The 22,521-nt window shown below is 40.8% G+C and overlaps 1 long non-coding RNA gene across 1 annotated transcript; it reads left to right on the top strand.

Moving 5' to 3' along the window:
- Positions 1 to 12,098: 12,098 nt before the first annotated feature.
- Positions 12,099 to 14,725, top strand: LOC118553295 (uncharacterized). The gene is made up of 2 exons (XR_004925937.2): positions 12,099 to 12,395; positions 14,483 to 14,725. It is a non-coding gene; the product is annotated as an uncharacterized LOC118553295 (long non-coding RNA).
- Positions 14,726 to 22,521: the final 7,796 nt, after the last annotated feature.

The raw sequence follows: 22,521 nt of genomic DNA, 5'->3' as shown, positions 1-22,521 counted from the left end.
ACCTTTCTTTAGTGTCCCTGGACTGTTCTTTCTTTCTTCTCTGAGACCTTAGGACATAAAAATAAAGTTGAAACATGTCACAAGAGAAAACTTTCACTTTCTTGAGTTCTTTTGAAGGCACAAAATGTCAGTATTCCATTACCCATTTATCTAGTGTTGCTTACCCTGCCTGCTGGTCTGGGGCAGGAGAGGAGACAGCCAGAGCAGGAAAGAGTCAGACTAGTGATTGGTGATTGGGCAGCAAATAGGAGAGAGCAACTACCTTCAGGGAGGAAGAGATCTTTGAATTGCATCTTAAAGGACAGCATTCCTCAGCCAATCATGGTTGGAATTGGCACTCCAGACTCTGGGAATAATATTAGCAAATAACAGATACAGTGTATTTGTAGAATTATAGATAGTAAAGGAGCATGGTTGTGGGTAGGTAAGATAATTCTGGAAAAGCAATTTAAGTGGGGTTTATTTCAATGGTGTTGGATAATAGCTAACAATAATAACCAATATTCGTGTTAAACAGATATCTAATATTCCACAAACACTTATATAGCACATACTGTTCCAAATGCAGCTGTAAGCACTTTACAAGTATTAACTAATTTAATCCTCACACAATCTGATTATTGTCACCATTTCTAAATGAACAACCTGACGAAAAATGAGGTTGAATAACTTGTCCAAGGTCACACAACTTGAGAGGGGTAGAGCCAGTGTTTGAGCCCTGGCAGCCTGGCTCCAAAGTCTGCACCTGATCTAAATAATGGATCTGTGTTCTCTCCTTTAATTCTCAACAGCCGCTCTCTGAAGTCACTGTGCTATCATTGTGCCCATTTGCTATTTGATATTACGCCCTTCTATACACGAACAAAAAAAATATGTTATTCCCCTGTCCTATCACACAAACTGTGTATACCATACACACTGTTCTGCATTTGTTTTTAAAACCTAATGATAGGGCACCTGGGTGGCTCAGTTGGTTAAGCGACTGCCTTCAGCTCAGGTCATGATCCTGGAGTCCCGGGATCGAGTCCCACATCAGGCTCCCTGCTCGGCGGGGAGTCTGCTTCTTCCTCTGACCCTCCCCCCTCTCGTGCTCTCTCTCTCTTATTCTCTCTCTCAAATAAATAAATTAAATCTCTAAAAAAAAATTAAAAAAAAATAAAACCTAATGATAGGGGCACCTGGGTGGCTCAGATGTTTAAGTGTCCGAATCCTGATTTCAGCTCAGGTTATGATCTCAGGGTCAGGATTGAACCCCTGTTGGGCCCTGCCTGGGGCTCTGTGCTCCGTGGGGAGTCTGCTTCTCTCACTCTCCCTCACCCTCTGCCCCTCCCCCTGCTCTATCCCTCTCTCTCTCTCTCTCTCTAAAATAAATAAATAAATCTTTAAAACCTAATGATATATCTTTGGAAAGGTTGCACAGTATTTCTGTGTATGGGTGTACTATATTTTGTTTAACCAGTCCCTTTCTGTTAGGTGGTTAACAGTCTTTTGCTGTTACAAACAATGAATGGCAGGGCGCCTGGGTGCCTCAGTCGGTTAAGCGTCTGTCTTCGGCTCAGGTCATGATCCCAGGGTCCTGGGATTGAGCCCCACATTGGGCTCCTGGCTCAGCGGGGAGTCTGCTTCTCCCTCTCACTCTCCCTCTGTGCCCGCGCTCTCTCTCTCAAAGTCTTTTTAAAACAAACAAACAAACAAACAAACAAAAAAACAATGAATGGCAATGAATAAAGGCTCTTGTGTATATGTCATTTCCCACAGCTGTGAGTCTATCTGCAGGATAGATTCCAAGAATGTATTTGATGGTCAAAAATACCTGAATCTATAATTCTGATAAAAGTTTTCAAATTGCTCTCAATAGAGGCAGTACTGATACAAACGCCCTCTTGCAATATGAGTGTCTGTGTTTTCCCATTTCTTCACCAACAAAGGGTGTTAAGTGAAAAATTGTTATCTCAGTGCAGGTTTAATTTGCATTTCCCTCGTTATGAGTCAAGAATTATTTAACATTTCTTTCTTTGTGGACTGTTTGATTACAACCTTTGTTTATTTTTCTGTTGGGTTGTTGAGCTTTATATATACATATATTCCAGCTCCTGGCCAAAAACCTATGTGTGATTTTCCAGGCCCAACTGTAGGCAATTGCAAAGCTTTAACTGGGCAGGCCTTGCAGGGGATCACTGCCCCCACTAGACTTGAGGAACAAGCAGTGCCCTGTAGTCTCTGAAGGAGTTTACACTCAGGCCTCCCTGGCCAGCTATGGTCGTAAGCATAACTACCTATCTAGACCAGGAGCCTTCAGTTGGAAGTCTTCCTCAGGGGTCTCTGTTGAGGCCTCCTTATTGGTGGGAGAGAAGGGAGGGAGAAACCTTGAAGACACTTCACTCCTCTCTGAATCTCCTCTCTGAATTAGAACTCAATACTTTCCCGCTCTGACTCAGTACTTTTCCACTCCTAGCCCTTCTTTAAACCCTATCCACATTGTGCTGATTCACCTGTTCCATGGGAGAAAATGCAACAGGAGGGAGTCACAACTTTCTCTGCTTTCAGCCTCTTGCTTATACTGTCCCAGTAAGTGATTAAAGGCTTGAGTGTTAGTCATTTTTGCCTTGTCATCTTAATCAAGTAGTCTGACCATCTGGCAGCTCAGCCTTCTGGGTCAGCTGAGCCCTTGACTATACAAAAATATATCAACACATACACACAAGATCAAGATAGACAATGAGAAGAGAAAGCTGAGTTAGGATGACCAACCTCAGCGTTAAGGGGGTTCCCAGGACATGGGACTTACACTGCTAATACTGAGCTTGTGGAGTACTTTCTCGGTTTTATTATTTATTTTATTTTATTTATTTATTTGAGAGAGAGAGCACAAGCAGGGGGAGCAGCAGGCAGAGGGAGAAGCAGGCTTCCCGCTGAGCAGGGAGCCTGATGTGGGGCTCGATCCCAGGACCCTGGGATCATGACCTGAGCTGAAGGCAGACGTTTAACCAAATGAGCCACCCAGGCACCCAGACTTTCTTGGTTTTAAAACTGAATCACAACCAAAGAACCTAAGTGACTTATAGTGAATACATCAACCTCTGACTTTTGCATTCCACTGAGAATATGAAAAGGCGACTCAGAAAACTAAAAGCAGAAAAGTGTAATTGAAAAAACCATGAGAACAATGGGGCATGGGAGCTCCAGAGGAGCTGGGAGGGGGGATTGCAAAGAAAAGTTATCAAAACATAATGTGTCAACTAGAAAGGTAAGAGTAAGTGTGGTTTGAAAGATGGGGCATAGGGACACCTAGGTGGCTCAGTCGGTTAAGCTTCTGCCTTCGGGTCAGGTCATGATCCCAGAGTCCTAGGATCGAGTCCCGTGTCGGGCTCCCCGCTCAGCAGGGAGCCTGCTTCTCCCCTCTGTCTGCCGCTCCCCCTGCTTGTGCTCTCTCTGTCTCACAAATAATATCTTAAAAAAAAAAACAAAAACCTTTTTAAAAATGGCTGCATGAGATTAATAAGTCAAATAATGCAGTTCTAAAAGGGTTATAAGGTCCTCATCCCAATCCTATCCCTCATTGCCCCCCAATCCTGCTCTCCAGAGGCAGATTTTTTCAACTCTTTTTAGTTGTTCTTCTGGTCCTTGAGACCGTAGTCCTAATTAATATGCTAATATTGTTATTTTTTATTATTTTTTCAGTCTTTATAATTTTGTAATCATGGCAGACACAGATTTAGCATTGTTAAACCATTCTCTTCTTCCACTTTTCCCGTTCTCCCAATATAATTATGTAAAGATATTTAGTTAATTCAATATGACTTAAGTGTAATTTACTACTGAGTACGTGTTGTACATAGATCATGTTTCCTTCTATATTTTTTTGCTTTCTCCAGGTTCAATAATTGCCTCATTATTTAATTTCCTCAATTTTCTATATATCTATTGCTAATTCTCTCCATATACCCCAACAGCTTCTCTTTACAGCTTTTATATAGTCCAACATATCACACGATTCATGGCCTCCACATCTTCCTAGAGATGCTCCTCCTGGAGTGTCCTCACATACCTCCAACCTAGACGTGTTGTTTTCTAAGCCTGCTATATAGTTGTTTAAGGACTTCCCTTCCAATACCCTCTGGGAGTTGGAATTCCAGTAACTTAAAAAAATTCTAAGCAAATTAAAATTTCATGTGAAAAACAATGTCTGACAGTAATTAGCTTTGGGTGCATCCTACTTGAGTTCTTTGGGTGGTGAGTTCTGGCCTCCATTTCTTCAGTGTGATGCTCCTTCCTTCACAGCACAGCTCCTTGAGGGTGTTACTGCTCAGGGCTCTCACAGTTACATAAGGGTAATAAGAACAGATGAAGAAGCATCTAGAGGAAAATACACAGTGTGCTCATTATCAAAAAGTTGGAAAAACAACAAAAATGTGAAAACAATGTGGGACAATAATCCCAACCCTCTCACATTCTCACAATAAAAGATAATCCCTGTTAACATCTGTGTCTATTTCTTTCTCATCTTTTTCTTCGGCCTGCATTTTTTTGTTGTTGTTGTGACCATATTGTATATCCAATTTTATGTCCTGCATTTTTAATAATAGTGTTATATAAATGCTTTTCTAGGGGCTTATAAATTATTCAGAAATATCATTTTAAAAAATGGCTACATAATAGCCCATCCAGTTGAAATACCATAATTAATAGATCTATTGTTGCAGCTTTAGGTTGTTACCAATTTTCAACCATTATAAATAATGTTTTGGTACATATTTTGTCAGTAAATCTTTGCATATTTGGGATTCTTTCCTTTAGATAGATTTTTACTAGGTCAAAGGATATAAACATTTTTAAAGCTAAAAGATTTTTTTTCTTGATTATTTTTCTTTGAGGATGTGTATTCAGAGACTGAAACTCTTAAACCTAAATGATCATGATCCATTTCATTGTCTTTACTGGCTATATTTGAATGCAGCTAGGACTAGGGCATTAGATTGTTAGCCATCTAGATTTAATTATGTACAGTTCAGGACAAAGAGAAAGATCAAAAGTCTTAGAAGATGACCAGACAAAATGGTTCAGAAATGCTACAGTTTATCAGTCCTCATGGTTCAGAAGTGCTCTGTCCTCTGGCACATCACAAAGAAAACAGCATATCTCTGGGCTTGTCTTTATCATCTCCCTCCCTCCTCTTTTCCTTCCCTTCCCTTCTTTCCTTCCTTCCACAACACATTATTACAACAGCGCATCATGGAAATTCTAATAGCCATAGGACCTGGAGGATATGCTAAAATGTTATTAAACAGAATATTGTTCATGTTGTACACTTAGAACTAATACAATGTTATATGTCAATTATATCTCAGTAAAACTGGAAGAAAAAAAAGAATCCCGATTCCATCATTTCCCTGAGTCTTAAACTTTTCACCTTTCAGGCTGCATTGCTGGCTCCAATAAAGGGCTGGGCCCCCTCCTTGTGTTACAAAATTTCTCTCCCCATTAAATCCCACAAGGCAAATAGTGCATCTTTTTAACAGTGAGCTTTCTGAAGGTGGTAACTACTGTTTATTCATCTTTGTTTTTCCAATATGGAGCATCTTTATTTTCCCAACAGTGTAGGCACTCAATGATTGGAGTATCATACAACAGGATGAAATCTAACAGACTCTTTTAAGACAGGATTTGTTTTTATATCCTAGACCAGGAGAAACAACTCATCTGATCTAGGAAATCTATCTCTTTATGGAGATAGATCATCTACTGAGCACTATATCCAAGTACCATATTAGACTCTTTATAAACATTATCTCATTTAATTCTTATAATAACCCTATAATAGTAGGTATTACTAGTATCCCCAGTTTACAGTTGAGGTAACTGAGGTATAAGAAGTGGAACTACTTGCATGAAAACGCACAGGAAAGAGGCACAGATGGAATTCAAGAAAGTAAGAGTCTGGGACGTCCGGGGTGGCTCAGTCGGTTAAGCATCTGCCTTCGGCTCAGGTCCTGATTTTCGGGTCCTGGGATTGAGCCCCGCATCGGGCTCCCTGCTCAGTGGGAAGCCTGCTTCTCCCTCTGCCTCTCCCCACCACTCGTGCTCTCTCTCTCTCTCTCTCAAATAAATAAATAAATAAAATCTTTTAAAAAAGAAAGAAAGTAAAAGTCTACCATGCCATTCATCAAGGCGTTTTGGGTAGGGAGTGTGGTGACAGACAGATAAAGCTAGTGACAAAGAGGCAAGAACTATTATTTCTTCCAAGGACACACTAAAGCTATACAGTATCATAATGATCCCTTTCATTGAGTGACTACTGTTTTCTTACTCACTGAAAAACCTTGTTTTCTAAAATCCTAGGGTATCAGAAGCTTTGTTGTTGGAAATTATATCAGTAAAAGGGAAGCACCCTACTTTTGCCTAAAGGTTCTAAGTCACTTTGAGACAGAGAGGCTCTCTTGATTTCCAACCTAGATGAGAGTTGCGGATAAGTTCTTCACACAACATTCCTTATCTATCTTACCTTTGTAATATCCAAGGAAACAGGACCTTTGGTCCACTAGCAGTCCAAATCTGACATTCACCCATTTACAAATAGCCCTGTTTCACTTTGAACCTAATCAAAACACTGCTTCCCTCAATTACACTTAAAATTCTGTTCTTTCCCCAGATTCTATAATAATTCTGTTTTTCTTTGGTGAAATGCCTGATGGCTCCTTCAGTGTGCAGTCTCTCTCATAGTAAGCAGTCAATTAACTTGATTTTGTCACCTGTATGCTTGTCCCTGTGGTCTTAGCCTGACAGGTTTGAATCCAGGTTTGCCTATAGCAGAGTCTAATGTTTAAATGCCAGGCTAAACTGGAAATTAGGTAGCTCTTTTTCTGTATGTATTGTCAATGCCCTTCAGCTGAAGACCAACAGGAACACTCCTATGGTTAAATAAATTTAGTTTATAAATCATTGCAGCAGGAGAGAACATATGCCATGAGGGACTGCAGAGCATCTCAGTAAGAGGGTGGTAGAAAGGACTCATTTAGGAACTGAGCTTTGGTTGAGTGAGTTTGAGGAAGCTACAAAGAAGAGGGAGTTCACTCTAGATTGAGTGCTTGTAGAAAGTAGAGACAGTTCTATCACTGAATATCTCAATAAATTTTATAGGACGGACAGACTAGAGCGAGGCTAAAGCTGTAATTAGTAAAACAGCATCAGTCATTCCAGCCAGTACAGGGAATATTTGGTATTTTATGGTTTGGACAATGTTCTTGTTTTGTCTGTGTTCAGACATGATTATTGGAGTGGGCTTGTTTTTGTCTTAATCCATCATGGTCACAGAGTGGCCTTGTCTGATGTTGATGTTCTGTGAAATAGTTCATGTTCAACAGAACACCGAGACCTACCTGTGCATGCCAGGCCAGCTTATAGCAACTCCAAGGCCCAGCAACTGGTAGTACCAGGCCAATTCCTCGATGTCAAAGGATGCAATTTTTCTTTCTCAATACCTACATATATATATGTGGGTATGTATGTGTGTACATGTGTGCATGGCATAGATGCATAGCTCTATTAAAATCATTTAAAATTTCAAGTCTAAAATTCAAACAAAATGGGCTCCTGGGTGGCTCAGTCAGTTAAACGTTCAGCTCAGGTCATGATCTGGGGTCTTGGGATCCAGCCTCACTGGTGGGGTGGGCTTCCTGCTCAGAAGGGAGTCTGGTTCTCCCTCTCTCTCTGCTCCTCCCCTCTACTCGCACTCTCTGTCTCAAATAAATAAATAAAACCTTAAAAATAAAATAAAATCCAAAAAAAAGCAAACTGATACTTGGGATGTTTTCCATTTAACTAGGAGTGGCGTATATATTTATGGCTTGGGCATGAACTGTATTTTGTTTTGTTGTGGTGGTTGTGTTATGTGCTTATATATTTATTGAATATGTAATCCAGGGGCGCCTGGGTGGCTCAGTCAGTTAAGCGTCTGCCTTTAGCTCAGGTCATGATCCCAGGGTCCCCTGCTCAGCAGGGAGTCTGTTTCTCCCTGTGCCTCTCCCCCCTCCATGCTCTCTTGCTCTCTCAAATAAATAAATAAATAAATCTTAAAAAAGAAAAGAATATGTAATCCATTCACATGGCTAAAAAAAATTTTTTTTAAAGATTTTATTTGACAGAGTGAGAGAGCACAAGCAGGGGGGACAGTAAAGAGAGAGGGAGAAGCAGGCTCCCCACCGAGCAGGGAGCCCAATGTGGGACTCGATCCCAGGACCTGGGATCATGACCTGAGCCGAAGGCAGAGGCTTAACCATCTGAGCCACCCAGGCTCTCCTAAAAAAAATTTTTTTTTAAATAACCGAGGGAAAAGTCTCCTTTCTGTCCCATCTGTTCAATTCCCACACACTCCTGATAGGTAACTACTATTATTAGTTTCTTGTGTATCTTTCCAGAGTACATAAGAAAGTGAAAATATTCTTGTGTTTCGTTTTTAAACTTAAGGGGAACAGATAAACATGAAGATTTGCATCTTGCTTTTCCACTAATACATCTGGGAGATCCTTCTGTGTGGGTGTCTCAGTCAGTTAAGTGTCTGACTTCGGCTTACTTCCGGGCTCCCTGCTCAGCAGGAAGTCTGCTTCTCCCTCTCCCTCTGTCCTTCTGCCCACTGGTGCCATCTCTCTCTCCCTCAAATAAATAAAATCTTTAAAAAAAGAGCGTCCTTATTCTCAGGGCAGCTTTGTTGGAACTGTACTTAACGATGCATATTTTATCGGTTTTCAATCTTTTGTTACAACAAAAATCGTCACAACAAATAGCTTTGTACGTGTCATTTCACACATCACACATCATTTCACACATTTCTCCTCTTTAGAATAAGTTTCCCAAGATGAAGCTGTTGTATCAAGAGGCGCATTCATTTGAGACATAATGCCAAACTGTCCTCCGCTGGGGTTACAGCAATTGCCAGTCTTACCAGCGGAGTTGAGAAAGTACCTGTTGGCCCACAGCCTTACCAACAGTGTTTCCAAACTCTCCATTTTTTGCTAATCAGATGGTGGAAGATAACATTTCAGTGGGTCTAATTTGTATGTCTATTATTATGAATCAGGAAGAATTTTCTTTTAAAGATTTTATTTATTTATTTGGCAGAGAGAGAGAGTGAGCACAAGCAGGCAGAGGGAGAGGGAGAAGCAGACTCCCCACTGAGCAGAGAGCCTGACATGGGCTCCATCCCAGGACCCTGGGATCATGACCTGAGCCGAAGGCAGACGCTTAACTGACTGAGCCACTCAGGTGCCCCAGGATTTTTTCTTTTTTTCAGTAGGCTTATTTTTTAGAGCAGTTTTATGTTCACAGCAAAATTGAGAAGATACAGAGTTCCCATATACCCCCTGACCCCATACATGCACACCCTACTACACTAGGAAAATCTTGTACCAGAGAGATACATTTATTACAACTGATGAAGCTTCATTGACACATCATTATCACCCAAAGTTCATAGTTTACATTAAAGTTCACTTTTGGTGTTGTACATTCTCTGGGTTTGGACAAATTTACAATGACACATATTGACCATTATAGTATCATACAGAGTAGTTTCACTGCCCTAAAAATTCTCTGTGCTCTGCCAATTCATCCCTCCTACTCCCCTATTCCCTAACAACCACTGATCTTTTTACTCTCTCCATAGTTTTGCCTTTTCCAGAATGTCACACAATTGGAGTCATACTGTATGACTTTTAAGACTGGCTTCTTTAACTTAGTGATATTCATTTAACGTTCTTCCATGACTTTTCATGGCTTGATAGTTCATTTCTTTTTAGTGCTGAATAATATTCCATTGTCTGGATGTACCACATTTATTTATCCACTCACCTTATCTAAGGACATCTTGATTCTTTCCAAGTTTTGGCAATTATGAATAAAGCTGCTATAAACACCTGTGTGCAGGCTTTTGTACAAACATAAATGTTCAACTCATTTTGCTAAATACCAAAGAGTGCAATTGTCAGATAGTAGGGTAACAGTATGTTTAGTTTTTTAAGAAACTGCCAAACTGTCTTCCAAAAAGTAGCTTAATGTTTTGCATTCCCACCATAATAAATAAAAGTGTTTATCTACATCCTTGTCAGCATTTAGTGTTACCTCTTTTAGATCGTGGCCGTTCTAACGTGTAGGAGAATTTTGTTGATGGAATTTGCAACTCCCTAATGACATATGATGTTGAGAATCTTATATGTTTATTTGCCATCTTTATATCTTCTTCAGTGAGGTGTCTATCAGATCTTTTGCTCATTTTTTAATCGTGTTGTTTGTTTTCTTATTGTTGAGTGTTAGGAGTTCTTATATATTGTAGACACCAGTCCTACATCAGATATATCTTTTGCAAATATATTCTCCCAGTCTGTGGTTTGTCTTCTCGGTCTCCTGAAAGATGAGTCTTTTTTTTTTAGAGCCATTATAGTTTCATAGTTCTTTTGTGGTTCTTTTCTATGAATTGTCTGTTCAAATCTCTCGATGGGCTGAATGTTAGAGTCATTTGGTTGTTAGATTTGAGCAGAAATTACCCCTTCCTAGAGTCATCCATGTCTCTACTCACAGATCCCTCCAAACTGACATCTCAGATCACCCATTATCCTTTTGTATTTATGGCACTTGGGAAGCTAATTCTGAATGAAATGAAAGTTAGTGATAAAACTCACATCCACAGATTTCTAATTTTTAAGCCAATAATGTTAGCTGGCAATAACTTCTTACCTTTCACTATTACTTAACTGAGGACAAACTTCTGACCTTTAGTGTTATGCTGGAGCTCGCTGATACCAGCTCAGGAGTGTTAACTGTTCAGCTTTCAGGAATTTTGTGAGCCAGTTGTTAAATAATGCCATTATTAAAAATTAACTTACATAAACTTATAATTAAATAAATTACATTAAGAACAAAGGCAATAAAAAGTGATCACTCATCACTTCCTTATTTTGCCACATTTTACTATTATCTATGTTCTTGAGGTCATTTACCGTATCTATACAATGGCAATCCTATATAATGATGTGTAGTAACCACACTTCTTTCCTGGTCTGCACTCAGTGACACTGCAAAATTGGCCATGCTAGAAGCATTTATCCCTGCAAATGCTACTAATCAAGACTTTTCTCTAGAAAACCAGTTGTTAACCACGAACTAGCATTCCTTTCATTGCTGATGTGTGGGCTAGGGAGCACGTCAATTTTTCAAAAGTCAGAGTGTTCAGTCACCCTGGCTCCAAATTTGCCTTAGTTTGTAAATTTAGAGAAAATGTAACTGAAACTGAAGCAAATATCTTTCTTCAAAACTGACTTTGGGGCGCCTGGGTGGCTCAGTTGGTTAAGCCACTGCCTTCGGCTCAGGTCATGATCCTGGAGTCCCAGGATCGAGTCCCGCATCGGGCTCCCTGCTCGGCAGGGAGCCTGCTTCTCCCTCTGACCCTCCTCCCTCTCATGCTCTCTGTCTCTCATTCTCTCTCAAATAAATAAATAAAATCTTTAAAAAAAAAAAAACAAACTGACTTTGGAGTGTGTCGACTATATTTCAATTAAAAAAAAAACAACACAACAACTGACTTTGGAATATACAAATATTAAATCCTTATGTTATATACTTGAAACTAATATAATGTTGTATTGTCAGTGCTCCTACTGCTGTCCTCCACTCTTTTTTCAAGTCCAGTGAGTACCCTTATGATCATTGCTTTGAATTCTCCATCAGGCATGTTACTTGTATCTGTTTGGCTAGATCTCTGGCCATGGCCTTGTCCTGTTCTTTCATTTGGGACAAATTCCTCTGTTTTCTCATTTTGTGTCTCTGTGCCCGGTTCTGTGTGTTAGAAAAGTCAGCTATGCATCCTGTTCTTGAGGGTAATGGCTTTATGAAGAAAAGGTCCTGTAGTGCCCTGCGGTGGAGTGTCCCTGGCTCCCCAGGGCCTGGAGCTTCCGGGAGTCTCTCCAGTGTGCGCCGCAGGCACTCTGCTGTTGCGTCCTGGCCACTTCATTCTTCAGGCCGCTGTCCACAGGGGCTCTCTGCCTGTTGTGGGCAGTGTTTGGTCCCTGGCCTGAATGTGGTTTTTAACTAGATATGCTCTGATCTGCTTGTGAAACGAGACCTGTTGCCACTGCTGCCCCTGGAACGAAGGAGGCCCGGGGACTGAGGCTAGCAAGACTAGGAGGGCGGTTCCACCAGAGCGAGGGGCGGGGCTTGGTGTAAGCAAGTGAAGCAGCGGCTGTCGGGGCTGTGCTGGTTCCCGCAGGTGGCCCTGTGCTTGCGCCGAGGAGGGAAGTGGCGCCTGCCCCTTCCTTTTTTCCTGGAGGGGTCTCTCTATGAAGGCTGTCACTCGCTCCAGGAGCCCCACTGAGTGCCCCAGGCACTTTTCAGATTGCTGTTTCCACGCTGTATGTCTGCGGGCTGTTCGCCTGCCTTCTTTTTTTTTTTTTAAGATTGTTTTTTGACAGAGAGAGACAGCGAGAGAGGGAACACAAGCAGGGGGAGTGGGGGAGGGAGAAGCAGGCTTCCCGCTGAGCATGGAGCCCGATGTGGGGCTCGATCCCAGAATCCTGGGATCATGACCTGAGCCGAAGGCAGACGCTTGACGACTGAGCCACCCAGGCACCCCTGCCTGCCTTCTCTTTAAGAGCAACCCCAATGTCCTCCCAAGTTCTCTCAGAGCCAGGCATGCGGATCTTTAAAACTCCAGACTTTCAGCCCCGGCACTTGCGAGAATCCATGAAATTCGGCCCCTCTTTTGCTTTGGGGACTCATCGTCCCCCTGCACTCCCCTCTGTGTCAGTCTGTCTCTTGCCCTTCTCCGAGACCCTGAGGCTCCCTCCCCACCGCAGCGGCCACGATCCACTTTTCCCCCAAACCGTGCCTCTCCTCTACCTTCTTCGACGTGGTCTCTTCCCTACGTTAAGTTGTGGCGTTTGTTCTGTCAGTCTTCAGGTCAATTTCTGGGGTATTTAGGTTGATTTGATAGTTATCTAGTTGTATTCTTGGGATAAGGTGAGCCTAGGGTCCTCCTACTCTCCCCCCATCTTCCCACCCCCCCCCCACTCAAGATTTCGGTTGCAGCTTTGGTGGGAGAATGTGTCGGAGGCTCACCGGGGTGCTGGGGCTGACGGCTTCAGCATTCTGAGTCAGGGAATCTCCCACCTCTCAACTAATCCAGTTTGCCTGTAGTTCTGACTAAAGTAAGCTTGCTAAGGAAGATTGCTATAATACATCAAACTTTTTCTGTTTTCACATTCAAATCTCACGTGACTACGCTTTGATGGCTTTCCTGAAATAAGAAATTTCTTTTTTTACACACTTTAAAGAATCTTTCATCCTCATTAGCTTCCATTTGATGAATTTAAGACTTCATATTTTGTATCCCAGTAAGTTCAAGCCCTCTTTTCTTTTTCTTTGTTGTTGAAAAAACACAAGATAATATTTGAGATGATTTTAAAGTAAAAAAAGAACGGATGAATGAAAAGGAACCACCCTAGATTTTCAAGTCCATCCTTATTCAGCTATTATACTCTTGGACATTTCTTTCTTTCTTTTCCTCTCTGCCAGTATTTGTCCACATGCAAAATATTATTTATATATTATATATATAATATATGGTATATATTCACTTTTACAGTCTGTTCTTTTTATGTAGTTTAATATCATAAATCTTTTCTTTGTGTTCAATGTAATTTTCAACGACTTAAAAGCGTGCATGGCATTTGTGCAAATGTGTCATGGTGTAGCCTCTAAGAGGGCCCCAATGACTCCTGCCTCCTACTAGTCATGCCCTTGTGCAATCCCCTCCCCTTGAGCAGGGCTGCTCTTATTGACTGACTTCTAAGTGTAGGAGGGGGAAATCTTTCCTCCACTCTTAGGTTTAGTAATTGGGAGCCTATGAATTAAACTGACGAAAGAGAGATTAACAGGAGAAAAAGACAAATTTTTAATTCATGTAATATGCAGGAGCACAGAGAAACATGTGACTGAAAGGGTCAGTTAGAATTTGGGGCCTATATACCATTTTGATAGGGAAAGGGGAGATAAAGAAAGGGCACTTATGGGAAAACAAATGACTTTCAGGAAAGATAAATGAGTCCTTAGGAAAATAGATGGGACATAGAATAGTTTTGTGACAATGTCTGTTTAGGTCATCTCTTGTCCTGGTACTGACATCTGTCTCTGGTGTTAAAGGTCAAACTTCCCTGGTTAAGAAACTCCTTGGGAGATGATTTATGACAGTTGAGTTCTTTGAGGAGGCTCTGCTTTTAGGCATATAATAAGAGTTTGGGGGTAGGGGATGGGGAGCCTCTTTATCTGTTCATGTTTAAACACCTTCAGCTCAAAGTAATTTTTATGGTGGACCCCTTCATATGGAATAGAATATGGCAGAAATGATGATGTCATATCTGGTATTAGGTTAAAAAAAGACTGTGTTTTTCACATGGTGTGTTCTTTTTTTCTCCCTCTCTCTTGGCTTGCTCACTTCTAGGAGAAGCCAGCTGCCATTTAATGAGACAGGCTTGTGAAGAGGCCCAGGTGAGTCAGTGTAGAAGCAGATCTTCTGGGGCTTGTCAACAGCCACGTGAGTGAGCCTGGAAGTAAATCCCACCTCAGCCAAGCTTTGAGAAGACTGCAGCCTCATGAGAGATCCTGACCCAGAACCACCTAGCTGAGATACTTGCAGATGCCTGGCTCACAGGACTTGTAACATAATAAATATCTGCTGTTTTAAGGGGTGCCTGCGTGGCTCAGTTGTTAAGCGTGTGCCTTTGGCTCGGGTCATGATCCTAGGGTCCTGGGATTGGGCTCCCTGCTCCGCAGGAAGCCTGCTTCTCCCTCTCCCTCTCCCCCTGCTTGTGCTCCCTCTCTCGCTATGTCTCTCTCTGTCAAATAAATAAATAAAATCTTAAATAAATAAATATCTGCTGTTTTAGTCACTAAGTTTTGGGATTGTTATGAAGCCATGGATTACTGATGCAGGTGCTAAGGATTTTATTCAACTAGTTAATTAATAAGGGAATTGGTAAGACATTAAGACCAAATGAGAATTTTGAGAATAGATAGAGGCAATTAAAAACAGTGAAATAAATTTGCTAAGAGATGCAAATCTGACTAATATCTTATGGGACAATAAAATGTAATGTTTGGGTCATCTTTTTTACAAACTGGAAATTAATTATATTTCCATCAGACAAAATTCATGTGTATTTCTGTGGACAAGAATCTTTCGTATTACCATCAGTTTTCTACAATTTAACTTCCCAAAGAACTATAAAGTACCTAGTTAGAAGAAAGACAGTCCAGGGCACATCCCTGTAGAATCAAATTATCCCCAGTTGGTCTACTAGACAATGGCTAGCACTCCACTGAAAGGACACCAGTAATCTCTTTTGCCTATTTTCAAATCTTGGCAAATTTTTCTAGACACTTGTTTATGCTAAGGCTTTATAATTACAATGTTAAATGTCTGTATACTATTCTAGCAATTTGAAACACCCTAATTTTTCTATTTTTTATTTAAAAATTTTTTTAAATTTTTATTTATTTTTTAGAGAGAATTTTTTTTTTTTAAATTTATTTGAGAGAGCGAGTGAGCATGAGCAGGAGGAGGAGCAGAGGGAGAGGGAGAAGCAGACTCCCCGCTGAGCAGGGAGCCCACGATGCGGGCTCCATCCCAGGATGCTGGGATCATGACCTGAGCCGAAGGCAGACACTTAACTGACTGAGCCACCCAGGCGCCCCTAATATTTTTTATTATTGAAGTTTAGGTTGTTTCCATTTTTTTCTTATTTACTATATTAGATGGCATTTTAGTATTATTTTATGTAAATATTTTAGTGTTGTAAATAATGATTATATGAATTTTTCTTTAAGGTAAATCCCCAGGGGTGAGATCAAAGTATAAGAATAAGTGTGCTCTCCAGTGCCCTCAGGAGACTGGTTCCTACTCTGCCTCTCCAGTCTGGTTTCCCTGTTTCTTTTACCTTCACTAGTCCATCCAGCAGATTGTTCCCCTCACCTTTCTGCTGCTAATAGTCCTGTGACCTCTACTTGCAATATTCTCCCTCCTCTTACCTAGGCCAGAGTTTCATAGATGGCTCTCAGGGGATTCACAAGCCTCTGAAAGAGAAATGTAAAATTTTGTGTATATATATATGTACATATATGCTTTGTGAGAGAAAACTAGAGATTTCATCAACTTCTCAGAGGAGGTATGCTGAAGTTCTGGGTCTAAAAGGGTTTTTCTTACTCCTTCAAGCTTTACTGATCTTTCCCTCCCTGGAAAATATACATATTCTTTTTCTAAAAATGATTTTTATTTATTTATTTGAGAGAGAGAGAAAGCACAAGTGGGAGAGAGGGGGAGGGGGCAGAGGGAAAAGCAACCCCCCCCACCCAGTGGGGAGCCCCACGTGGGGCTTGATCCCCCGACCTGGGCCAAAGGCAGACATTTAACAAACTGAGCCACGCAGGCACCCTGAAAATATACATATTCTTGATCTAGCCTTGTATTAATACTCTTAAATTGTTAACTAATGGCTTCAAGGGGATTATCTTGTTTCTTCAACTTTTAGGACAGATACTTTTAAATGGTGGACAGAAAGAATAAAAGGAAAAAAACGAACACATTAGAGATAATGTAGAAGAGGCATTTAGGATGATGCTTTATAGGTTTGGAACTCAAAAAATGGTAGCTACTATTGGTTCTTGCTAAAATGCTTATCAGGTGAGAGACAATGTAACATGGGCCCTGGATGCCAACTGAGGTTTGAATCCTGGCTTTGGTACTGAGCTGCGTGACCTTGGGAATGTTGCTCAGATTCTCTGTGCCTCATTTTCCTTAGCTCTAAAAGGAGGATAATAATAATACCTATTCATGCAACTGTTGAGATAATTACGCAAGATAATGTATGTAAAATGTTCTGAATGGCATCTGGTACCTAACAAATGCTTGAAAAAGGTTGCTATTATTCCAGACTGAAGCACTTTCATATATGTTTTCTAACATTTGCAAAGATCTACAAGGTTTTTTTTTTCATTCTTTCAATTGAAAATTTCCAGACATATACAAAAGTAGACAGAATAGTATAATGAATCCCTGGGTACCCAGCACCCAGCTTCAATAATTATTAACACGTGGCCAGTCTTGTTTCAATACCCATCCACTTTCGCCCACGCTTAGATTATTTTGAAGCAAATCCCAGCCATAATATAATTTCATTCAGTATGTATCTCTAAAAGATAAGAACTCTTTTAAGGGTTTATTAACCTCTTTTAATAGGTAGACTAATTGAGGCTCAGTGAGGTTAAGTAACATTCCCAAAGTGACCCAGCTAGTATTAACCAAAATTCAAATATAAGATTGACTTCTTTTACCTTGCCATTTGCTGACTGATATAAATATCTATGATCTGAAGGTTAGGCATCAAAACTCTAAATTTAAATAAATAGTCTTAGCATTTTAAAATTTAGAAGGAAAAATCAGAACAGAATAAAAGCATAGGTATTCAACATTGAGAAGGAATAGAGTGCAGATTAAGTTCCTTTAGATTTATTTTTTCTCCGGTTGAAAGGATTTATCTTGATCTTTGAAGTCATCAAACATGAAGTGTGAAAGTAGGGCATCAATTGTTCAGACTTTGTGCATGGTGAATAACTGAGCTAATGTTTCTTCTCCAGCTTCCAGCACTAAAACAAAGGCCCCTGCACCTGTTTGCAGTTTGTCACACTTTCAAAAGGAAATACTGTATTTCCTAGCAATGGGATTATTTAAAAGGAAGGGTATGCAGCCAGAAGCAGCATGTAGGGAATTAAAATTATAGCACCCAGCACTGTGACAGCTTTCAACATATATTAATTGGTGATGATGGAAATGACAGTAATTATAATGATGTGGTTGACATATGACATATAAACCACATGAACGAGCAGGTAAACAAGTCAGTTAGATGTCTGTAAATAGCAGCTTCCAAGGCAGCTTTGGAGTTTGCCTGAGGAAAAGGCTGAAGAGGTGGTGCACACATTGCAGCGCCTAAAACCACAGGCTTTGGCGCCAGCAAGAGTTCTGACCCATCCCCTACTCCTGGACCTTGAATGCATTACTTGACATCTCTGAGCCTCAGTTTCTGCATTTGTAAAATGGGGATAATAGTACCTATTGCATAGTGTTGTTATGAGGCTTAAATGAGATCATGTGACTGAGTTACAATGATTAAAATTATTTGGGAGTTACCAGGAAATGTCCCCCAAGCTTGAGAAAATGAGGTAAGTAAGACTGCCTTTCTGAAGCTGAGAAAGGAAACTAAGTGTTCTCAGGCTGGCAATAATGTATCTAGAGAAATCCTGGATCATTTATGAGAGAGAATAAATATTCCCAGGCTCACCTGGTGGCCTAGAGAGGCTCCAGCTGCCTGGGTTAAGTTTGCTAACAGGGAGAAATGAACAGGTAAGTATGTTAGTCCAGCGGTAGTGATGTCTCTCTGTGGATAACTGAATTAGCATTTGGCTCCTGTGCATTTTGGGTAGCCCAAGTCTGTCTTGCAGGCCCTGGTCACTCTGAGGTCTTTCACAGGAAAGACAGATCAAGCCAGACTGACCTTAGACAGTATGCACACAAAGCAATTAGAGGTCTTATTAAAATGCAGATTCGGATTTGTTAGGTCTAAGTTAGGGCCTGAGATGCTCCCAGGTGATGCTGATTCGGCTGGCCCCCAGACCACACTTTGAGTAACAAAGCTACAGACAACACACCACCACCTCCAGTTACACCTCTACTTTCAACAGGGATTCACCAGCAATATTTACCATCCTCTCCTTCTTTTGGGGGTCACAGGTTTCTAACTCAGAACCTAATGCTTGCTATCCAAAAACTCTGCATCTAAGGACCGGAATAAGCCTCAGACTTACTTCCTTTGTTTTGTTCCTTTGTACCTAGACAGAGGGCAGGATGGACAATAATGTGTCCCAAATGGGGATGGGACAGGAGATGGGACAAATTTCCTCTATAGTCCAGGTATCCTGTCTGAGGTAGACTGAAGCTGAGAGAGAGGGAAAAGGGTACTTGATCACAGGTCCTGGGGAAGCCCAAGGCAAAGCAGGGAAAGTTGAAGCAAAACAGGTTAGCTAAGTGGGAAGAGACGGAAAGAGGGTAGTGAAGAGATGGTGGCAGGTGACTGCTTGGGAGCTAGGAGACCACAGCTTATCTGGTAGAGTGTGAACTGGTGGCTAGCATGATAATATCATCACTTCTGCGACAGGTGAGGCTAAATTTGAACCAAAGGCCACTTACAAGCCATATTCAGACTTGAGTTTGCTGAAATAAGGGACTGGCAATGTGGAGCTTTTTGAGGGTATCTTATTTCTAAAAATGTTGATTTGCTCATCTGAAAACAGAGAAATAAAATTAATGGATTATGTGAAACTTAATTAGAAGCAAGATTAAAACTCATCTATAATCTTTATATGAATGGTATTATACAAAAATAAAGTGCAACATGTCAGAAGAAAATTAACTACCACTATTTAATTATCAAAGAACTTTCAAGTCTTGAAACCTTGTCCCTGTAGAATATTTCTTCTAACAAGGAAAATGCTGTTATAAAGTCTGAATGAAGGCATTTTAATATTCCTTTTTTCCTGCATGTTAAATGTCTTATTGAATTATAAAATTGGAAAATTTTTGTCTTTCAGAAAGTTTTACTTAACTTTTTTGTATTACACAGTGTTTAAAGCTGTTCAAAATTTAATTATTATGACCAACAACATAAGATAAAAGTTTGTAATCCCTCAAAGTAAATCACAATAAATGGAAGGACTTTATTTCCTTCAAAGGGAACTGTCTAAATAAAGGAAGAAAATTGTGTATTAAGCTAAGCATAACGTTGTTTGCTGCCACAGAAAAAACCAATAGGCACACAATGGCTTGGGTCTAGCAAACAGAGCACCCAATTCTTAACCACGTAGTCTTGACTTTGATCTCAGCTAGGTGTCTGACCTTGGGAAGTCACTTGATTGCTCTTAGCCTCATTTCTCCTCTGTAAAATGAAGAATTAGACTAGTTGGTATTCAGTCCCTATGTTCCATTGATTTAGTAGAAGCCCACTTTCGACTGTGAGAGCATCAAAAAATATTTGCCATTTCCCATAGCACTGAATGTTTTAGTAAGTGGGAACCCAGAGAGGTGAAAAAGTATTACAGGGGCAGAGTTTGGTTAAACTGCAAGATGCATGACTTCTAGCTAGGGACCCTTTCTACAATATTATGCCACTTGAAATTCTTTCCACAGTTGAATGTTCCTGCTATTAAAAAGAAAATGCACCAGAATAAACCATAGAAGACATTGGTTTAACATAATTTCCTCTGTGGAAAGTGTTAGTTTTCTGGGTGGCTTAATACAAATTGTAACTGACTAATTATGAATGTAAATTATGCTAGATAACCACCTGAAAGCAGATCAAGTTCTCATATATAGCAGAATGGATAGTTTCAAGATTACACAGTACTGGTCCTCTTGGTCCGTGAGTGACCTGAGGGCACAGGCCATGCCTGGTCCATCTGTGCAGTTAGCAAGGCAGGCACTCTGCAGCTAGGAGATTCTCCCACTAGTGCAGGGCTGTGGGGCAAAGAAGTGGATCTGCAGCATTAGGGAGAGGGGATCCGAAAGGGATGATACTCTCAGGAGAACCAAGCAAACTAAGGAAAGAGATCTTACAATGGACTCCAAACAAGAGTCTGCCCTCTGCACAGGCACATGAGAAGGGATGTCAGATATCCCTATCAACACACAACTAGGGGATGTGGAAGGGGGTGATGGTGAAGAAAAATAAATCACATCCATTTTTTTTGTAGGTATACCCTGTCCCTCCCCACTCTTCTTCCTTTGAGAACATTTTAACATTATTATATATTAGTGTACCTGGACATATTATTTGAAAATGGAAAACTAGATGGTGAGATTATTCACATATCTTTATGTAAAATTTATTCAACACTGGAAATATGCCAGGCTCTGTTAAAAGTACTTTCCAAATAAATATTAAGTCATTTAATCCACACAACAACTCTATGAGGAGGGTACTAGTTTACATCTTACAAATGAGGAAACTGAGGGACAGAGAGGACAAACAACTTGCCCAACGTCATTCAGCTAGGAAGTGGCAGAGCCCAGGTGGTCTTCTCCTGAACCCACACTTTGCTTTCTCCTTAGGAAAGGACCACAAAACAAGTGGTGAGAGCGTCATTTCTTCTTTTGTCTGCTTGGCTTTTGAAACCACCTTTTATGTTAAGGGAATCCCGGTGAGACCCGAGAGAGGTGCTGTCACCTCCCACTCTAAAAGCTGAAAATGGCAGACACTCATTTTGCAGCACACTCTTAGCTCAGGCGTTCAGGTACACAAACTAGTTTGAATCTGGAGCTAATGATAACAAAGAAACCACAGAAAACCCTCTCTGGAAACAGCGGTCGCTGCAGTGGGCACGGTGCTGGAATTGGTTTAGGCACCAAAGAGAGAGTAGAGTGTTAGTGGTGGGTGGGTTTTGGAAACTGACTGCCTGGCTTTGAATCCTGCATCTAACCTCTGAGCAAGATGCCTAGCCTCTTTGTGCTTCAATTTCCTCATGTGTAAGGTGAGAATAATAATAGTACTGTCTCTCAGATTGTTGCAAGAATGATGCAGGACAACAGAGGGTAAACCATAGCACTGGAACAGAGTAATCTCTCAATAACAGAGGAGGAGATTGGCGTCGGAGTGGGTAAGCTGTACAAGAACATGCCACTGTAAAGTGAGAGAGTTTAAGTAGATACACAATTCAGTTCATTACAACAACCACCTAATGAACTGTCCATCAGGAGTTTAGAGCGTCTGGACTTCAGTAAACCAGCTAACGAAGTCTTTCATGGTCTCACTGAGCCAATGAGACTTCATCCTGGTTGATTTAGCCTGGTCTCTGCATGGCACTTTATAAGAAACAAATCTATCAATCAAAATGTACTTAGAAGTGAAAAGCATACAGAGAAAAAAATGGTTAGATTTTCCTTTTCGTATCTCTGCCACCTGCAGCACTCTCGTGACAGCTACTCCCTGACTTTCCCCTTGCCCTCGACTTTGAACTCAGAACAACCGAGACCTAGTTTGTGGAGTGGCAGACCCTAGCCTTTCCTCCACTCTGTCTTCAGCATTCTCTCCAGTGAGAAAATTTCAGTCTTAGAAACACATTCCTCATCCTCCATCTGATTCTCTACTCTTTGTGATGCAAAACCCTGGAAACCAGACTGGAAAAAGAAAACTTCCCGTAGAGGGCAAGAGAAAGGGGAAGGTTTTGAACCAATACATTAATAATTTTTGTAGTCACCACTCAAGCAGGATCCATGTAGCACTAAGGGAAAGGGAATTTCACAGAAATCTCAGAGCAGCCATCCTTCAGAATACAAGGCTAGCCCAGGGCTCAGGTTATTTGATTATCCCTTGTTATTTATAATCTGATTGTTTTTAGTATACATGCTGCCGAAGCGAGCACTATAATCTGATT

The sequence above is a fragment of the Halichoerus grypus genome, chromosome 11 (assembly GCF_964656455.1).
Source record: "Halichoerus grypus chromosome 11, mHalGry1.hap1.1, whole genome shotgun sequence".
NCBI lineage: Eukaryota > Metazoa > Chordata > Mammalia > Carnivora > Phocidae > Halichoerus > Halichoerus grypus.
Note: the sequence above shows the minus strand (reverse complement) of the source record. Positions and strands in the feature narration are given on the sequence as shown.